The sequence below is a fragment of the Diorhabda sublineata genome, chromosome 6 (assembly GCF_026230105.1).
Source record: "Diorhabda sublineata isolate icDioSubl1.1 chromosome 6, icDioSubl1.1, whole genome shotgun sequence".
In the NCBI taxonomy this organism is placed as follows: domain Eukaryota; kingdom Metazoa; phylum Arthropoda; class Insecta; order Coleoptera; family Chrysomelidae; genus Diorhabda; species Diorhabda sublineata.
Genome location: NC_079479.1, coordinates 31,426,681 through 31,434,307, shown reverse-complemented (window position 1 = coordinate 31,434,307; position 7,627 = coordinate 31,426,681). Strand labels below are relative to the sequence as shown.

The window sequence follows — 7,627 nt, the reverse complement described above, 5'->3', positions numbered from 1 at the left end:
ATTCATATTTGCGAATTATGAGTATAAAATATGATTTTTCCCTTTCTTTAAGCATTTATTTCAAGAAAATTTGAACTTAGAAATTTTTAACTTGGTATATTCTCTCGTATTCAACTCTGTTACGTAATAAAATCTTGCCACGCGTTCATATCATAGAAGTAACGGAGATGTCCCTTGTTTTTACCAATTAGTGCATAACACAAGTTATTCGGTTGATTTTTGCTGTAAACTTTTAATATTTCCACTACGAGTTCCAATTCCGAATCGATACCTAGAGTCTAATAATTATTTTCACACTTATCGAACACCATCACAGGAGGTCAGCCAACACGTTTTCCGTGTGATTTCGTACACACATCAAGCGTGATATCCATTCGACTGTCTCTCTCTACCTTCATAGCGTTCGCTAGTGCACGGAGGCGAAGCGTACGGCCCAAATTACCCCTGTACATAGCAATACTACGAATAGGCTGGACCACCAAGTCCGTTTATGTACTGAAACGCGCTTATGTATCAGTGCCTATATACTTGGCACATAGATGATTTTCAGGGACTGAAATTTTCAGTTTATAGCTGACTGCGAAACCCCTCTCACAATACCCCTAAACCTGTCTATACCTACAGTTAAAATAATAATATTATAAAACCAATTATCCGTAAGTTGAAATTTTTTGTACTGTTATTTTAATGTGCCGCCTTAAATATGGCGTAGTGAGAATATTTGTTAGGTTGGCCGCGCTGCTTCGACTTCAAGACGAGTTTTCTATTTGTGTTTTATTTCTCTTCTTGTCTTAGACGCATGCTTATTATATGCTTGTGCTTTTAGTTAGAATTCGCTTAGCTTCAGCACAGACTTTCTACCTTTTTCATTTCATCTGTATATCGATGGACTTAACTCCATCGGAAAACATATATAAAGAAAAGCTCTTTAATTTTTTTTGTTTTATGTTTATCAATATTTTACTTACAGATAATTAATTTTTTCAACGTAAAAGATGGATTGATTATAGTTTATGTATGTAGTGTTGAATATTCACACGATGCTGATAGTTAATTTTAGATAACTCACTTCATGACTTAATCCAACTTCAATTTTTTCACTCGTAGTATTATTTTATGAGAAGCATGTGAATTATATGAAAAAGTAGCACTTTTTCAATAATTTCTTACAGTCTATTCCATTTCAAACATATTTGCAATTCAAAAAATAGACGTTAATTATTATATCCTTAATTAGTCTACCATCAACTAAATATGCTCAAAAAATCTCTCATTGTTGATACTAAGGCCCAGTTTTTACTATTTTGTTGTTTCTAATACATAATGTTCTGATTTTTGAGAATCCTGAATAATGTTTATCAAAAATTGCTCTCGATTCTTCTTTAAAACTTTTGAAATTGTAACCAAAGAAGTTTAATCTTCATTTCAGTTGTAGAATTGAGACAATAAGCCAAAATTGAAGAATGCTTTTCATTTTATTAATAATTTTTGAGGTTTCTTCATGCTATATGTCTACTTTTATTTCCTTCTATCAAATTCATCGAAGGATTCATTGTAATTCGTCCACCACTAGCTAAGCAGCCCGTTTTCATTGAGCTCCTGAGTTAATATTTGTTCCAGAATCTGAGCAACTTTTTATTCTTCTTTTAAACATTTGAAAATATATTCAAAGAAATTTAATCTTCATTTTTGTCACAATATGAAACAAAAGGCCAAACTTTTATTTCCTTCTATCAAATTCATCGAAGGATTCATTGTAATTCGTCCACCACTAGCTAAGCAGCTCGTTTTCAATGAGCTCCAGAAACTGAGCAGCTTTTTATTCTTCTTTTAAACATTTGAAAATGTATTCAAAGGAATTTAATCTTCATTTTTGTCACAATATGAGACAAAAGGCTAAATTTGAAGAATGCTTGTCATTTGTTTAGTAATTTTTGGGGTTTCCTCATGCTATATGTCTACTTTTATTTCCTTCTATCAAATTCATCGAAGGATTCATTGTAATTCGTCCACCACTAGCTAAGCAGCTCGTTTTCAATGAGCTCCAGAAACTGAGCAGCTTTTTATTCTTCTTTTAAACATTTGAAAATGTATTCAAAGGAATTTAATCTTCATTTTTGTCACAATATGAGACAAAAGGCTAAATTTGAAGAATGCTTGTCATTTGTTTAGTAATTTTTGGGGTTTCCTCATGCTATATGTCTACTTTTATTTCCTTCTATCAAATTCATCGAAGGATTCATTGTAATTCGTCCACCACTAGCTAAGCAGCTCGTTTTCAATGAGCTCCAGAAACTGAGCAGCTTTTTATTCTTCTTTTAAACATTTGAAAATGTATTCAAAGGAATTTAATCTTCATTTTTGTCACAATATGAGACAAAAGGCCAAATTTGAAGAATGCTTGTCATTTGTTTAGTAATTTTTGGGGTTTCTCATTCTATATATCTACTTTTATTTCCTTTCATTAATTTTTTCGAAGGACTACATTCATCACTAGCTAAGCAGTCTGTTTTCAAAGAACGTAAGAGTTGATATTTGGTTCAGAAACTTATTACTATGAACTTAATGCATTATCTGTGACGATTTTGAAAGTTTCTTTAAAGATATTTGAATATTTCTTTTGTTAAGTATAAGTACATTGAGCCCAAATACATTCATTACATTTTCAGTTTTGAAACTATGCCCATTGAATAATTTTGATCAGTTTTAAATCCTATTTTCAATATCACTGATTTTAGGGAATGTTCATATCCAATTTGTACATTTTTATCCATGTTGATTTACATAAACACTTAGTTTTGTATGTATAAGATCATTCTAGATATTTTTTTTTTTTCATTGAATTACATATATAAAAGAACACACAGTAATCGCAAAAACATGTATCCAATGTTTAATTTTCTACTTTTTTCTAAATACTGCTCTAATATTCCGTAAATAAACTACAAGAGAAGTCAATATTTCTCTATGCCTCCATTCTTCGTATGTTTCAAAAGAATTTAATATGTAATTTCAGCGCATAAAGGTATTTATTGAATTTTTTATTCAACAATTTATCCAAAAATGCTTAAACACTTGTCTTAATATACTAATTTCCCATGTATACCTCCATTTTATAATAATGATTCATTGAAAATCGAATCTTCTTATATTTTTTTGTCCTTTTTCGTTGGTATTTATTATAAGTAAAAAGTCACTTCGCAAATCAGAGGATCAAAAACTTTTCTGTTACTGAAGACGACAAATTGACTATCAAAATTATCTACCAAGAGGTGCCATCTGTTCAAAGATGACCAGTAAGATTCTATTAGATTCATCAGGACTTGTTGGCTATATCATTAAAGAAGTTGGTGTCAGATATGAGTTTCAGAGTCTCTAGATGATAATATATGAAAGTTTATTTTATTGCTATTACCAGCATGCGCTTTTATTTTCATTATTATGTGTACTCTTAGTTTTATCTATGACTGAACAATGATAAATGTGCTAGAATTTCACAGATCTTGAGATATGCTACATAAAAAAGTCGTGAGTACCAATTTTGTACGTTACAGAACATGAGCTATGAAAATTCAGATTAGGACAAGAAATTATCATATTTATTTACTTATTCACCTAATTGTTTGAAGAAATTTGTTTCCAAATGAGTTCGATTAGTAAAAAAAAGCAGTCATAGATAAAGTATAGTGATCATTTCCAAATATTGATAAATTTCATTATATTTGGTGTATAAGTTTAATATTTTTTTTTATTTTCTTTTCAGAAATTATTCATTAGACTACAGTACAAAATCAACCTCGTGATACACAAAACTTTTCGGCTATAATGTTCCTACAATTTACCTTAAATCGCAGTTTGCTATCGACGAAGTTTTACAAGAGGATCAACAACAATCTTTGAAGTTAAAATAATTTGTTAAAACATAATTTTACTAACTAAATCAACGGGCACATTGACTTTTTTCGTTAAACGCTTTTATAACATTTAAATCGGGAGTTAAAGCTATTGACAAACTGCATCGGGCAAAACGAAACATCTAAAGCAGACTCAATGATTTAACTTCACACCGTACCGCGATTATTTTAATCATAGGGCAACAATCCATCCAGATTTTCATTTGAATTAGTAGTTTTGCAATAAACTGGGCATATATAATACACAACGGGCTAAGTTTTGTGAACGTTAATACAACAGAATATACAGATACAGTGAACTTTTCGTTGGTTGTTACATCATTGACTTTTGGTTCGATTTCGACAACGTTCTTTTCGCCAAACCGTTCGACTAATAGAAAAAAAATCTGTGATCTAGATAAAGTTTAATTTGATAAATTTAGGTGTATCTAAAAAAATTGAAATATTTATTTACGAAAAAAAAAGGAAACAAAAGAAGCTAAATCGTATTTTTCCAAAATCTCGACTAGAGTGCCTTATAACGTCGGCCTTATCTCAAAAAAAAATATTTCCTATTAGAAAATTTGTATATTAATAAAAAATAGAAAAAAAAACAAAAAAATAAGAAACTAAAATATACATTGTGGCTTATATTTGGTACAAGTACAAAATTGTTGAAAATTGAAACGTTTTTAAATAGAAAATAGTCCAAAATTATCCTAAACGTGACTGTTTAATAAACCCGCCTTCGACTTAATACATTAATATAAACAAATCGCGACCGTATTTAACTCGACTGTGACTACATCTACCAGGACAAGGGTGAGTTGTATATATTAACAATTTTATTAAACAACTAGAGAAACTTATAAGTTGAATCATTACCATTACCGTCCAGCTCCTTTTTTAATTTTCGAATGCGTATTGCCTTTCAAAAACAAATATTTGCTTGATAGCACTCAATTATTTTCATTTTCGAAAATATATTCACAACGTCTCACTTATACGAAATTAAACGATCGAAATGACTGAAATTTAAAAAAGAATTTCTCACGGCCATTATTTTTCTCGAATTTGATATGTGCTGACATCTTCAGGTTGAGGTCAGAAAACCTTCATCATCTTCATCAAAAACCAATAGTAGCAAAATTTACGTTAAATATTATTTGTTAGGCATTTATGTGAAGTGTTGGATTATAATTTTTTTAAATTATATCTATGAAGTCTAACGAATTATCTTGAGGAGATAATTTTTGCAATAAATTCATTAGAACGTCATAAATATTAAGGCTCACGTTGAAAATGAGTTTTTAGCAATAAGTTGGTGAACAAAATTTAATTTTTGGCTTAAAATATTCACAATTTATTAATTATTAATTCTAATCAATTAATTAATTTTTTTTTCGTTGAGCTACAAATTTTCATGGTTTATTGCAAATACCTCTGAATCTATTGACGATACTCAAAAATAAAACAATTTGATGATAAATGTTAATCCCTACATTTTTTGCTTGGAATTTTTTTTAAATATTTCCAGAAAACTGCTTGTTGTATAATCTTTAAACGTTTCTAAAATCATTTTAAAATGCAGGTTTGGATTTTATGAAACTAATAATAATAATAATAATAAAATGTCTCTATTTTCCCAATTTCCCAAAATCTGTTTTCAAAAATTCAATTCTCTTCATTTTTCTTACCAAAAATTGTTAGCTCGACAATAAATAATTTTGATTTTTGGTATATCGTAGAGTTGAAATGAAAAAGTCAAAATATTAAAATCAATTTATCTATTTTATATATCTAAAAAATAGTAACCACCAAATGTTCATCCAAATAAGTTGATTTATTGCTTAAATTCAATTAGAATGGCAGCCATTATTCGGGCTATATAAAATCAATGAAACCTAACTTTATAATAGTTAAAATGAATCTTAAATATCTCATTTAAGTTTCTCTAGTCGTTGAAAATCTTCACGGAAACATTTTGCATGTAAACGTATAATTTTTCCCACTTTTTTCCCGTCTTTTTTAAGAAAAAATGCCAAAGCGCATGCGTACTAAATTGAACAAATGCAACTCTTACTCTGGAATTGACAACTACAATAATTTATTTAAAGTGAGCATCGGCTGCAGTAACTACATAGACAAATATCCAAAATGGCCGTTATATACTGTGACGTCACGCTACCCCTACTCCGCATTGTCCAATCGAAGCGCGCGGATTTGTAGGAATATTTTTCAAAATCATGATAATTTAAACAGGGCTGGCCCCGCCCTAAACAAAATAATTATATTGATATTTTCTATTGAAAAATGATACAAATCTATATGCTGCATATATATCCTATATATTTTGAGATAAATGCATTTATTTGACGTTCGAACATAAATTTTCCATTATTAGTAAACTTTGATCGATTTTGTTTTGTAATAACTCACATTTCGATAATTGATTATGTCCTCACCAACAACCATAATGGTGTTCTCAAATTATATATGTAATTTAATGTTTGGCTCAATTATAATATTGAGAAATAAATTATTAGTTGTATACTTACTAGCAAATCTATAATTTGCATTCTTTTCTAAAATTTGCTCCATTGTTTATGAGTAATTTCGCAATATTACGAGGAGGGTTCCAGAAGTACCTTGCCCAACAAAGAAAAATCAAAAATTTGGTTAGCTCCATACACTTTTTCCAGCAATAGTCAACAAGTTTGATACTTTTTTTATAATAGGAATCGTCAAGCTCTTTAAAATTGACATTAATTACCGAAATCACCTTCTCATTGTCAGAAAATGTTTGACCGCCGAGACATTTTTTTAAGTTTGGGAACAAAAATTGATCCCATGGGGCTAAATCTGGCTAATAGGGTGCATGAGGTAGCAATTCAAATATTAGTTCATTAATTTTGGTCATTGTAATAACAGATGTGTTAGCTGGTGCATTGTCTTGATAAAACAACATTTTTTTCTTAGACAAATGAGTTTTTGTTTGATTTCTTCCGTTGAACGTTGCAATAAGTTCACATAATTCTCATCACTTTCCACGTGAAAATGATAATTTTTCTGTATAGATACTCTCTTTTAGGCTTCATATTTAGCCTCCCACAATTAAAATTGAATTTACATCATTTGCTTATGATTATTTTGACTAATTTCTTTTTGACTACGTGAAAAATATCTTACAATAAACAATACTAGCAAACAAACGAGCTTTCTCATGTCAAACTGTTCAAAACATTGTCATATATTCTCGGCTCGTTATTATTAAATTTAAATTCTTTACACCATAAAATCTTTCCTTATGTAATACCTTCCTCTTCAGTACGGTCTTTGTTCTTTTTCAGAGCACCTTGTTGTAAATTGACAAGTTTCCTTATCACAATCTTCATCATCATTGTACATTGTATATTTGTAGGAAATTCAATCTCATTCTTTTAACGTTTCCATCATTCTGAAGCTTTCTACATATTCTTTTTTTCTATCTATACAAATAGTCGCTAATGTTACTAATAGGGTAAACGTATTAGGCCGTACAATAAAATCTTAAAAGTTTTTTTCGATAGTCGCTTTAGATAATATCGAATTTATTTCGTACACACTGTATACCTTACGATTGGGATGTTTCAATGTACAAAATCAAAACTTAATTGATAAACCATAGTTTACTAAACTTTACTCAACTACTTTTTTTGTATTAGAATCCCTTTGATTCAAATCTAATATTACTT

At 29.4% G+C, this 7,627-nt stretch overlaps 1 protein-coding gene across 1 annotated transcript in view; it reads left to right on the top strand.

Moving 5' to 3' along the window:
- Positions 1 to 564: 564 nt before the first annotated feature.
- The window catches only part of LOC130445875 (alpha-protein kinase 1-like), a gene marked incomplete at its 3' end in the record, with an annotated part of 71,544 nt that continues 64,481 nt past the window's right edge, over positions 565 to 7,627 (top strand). Inside the window, exons 1-2 of the mRNA XM_056781763.1 lie at positions 565 to 656; positions 3,764 to 4,715. The remainder of the gene's footprint in view (positions 657 to 3,763; positions 4,716 to 7,627) is intronic.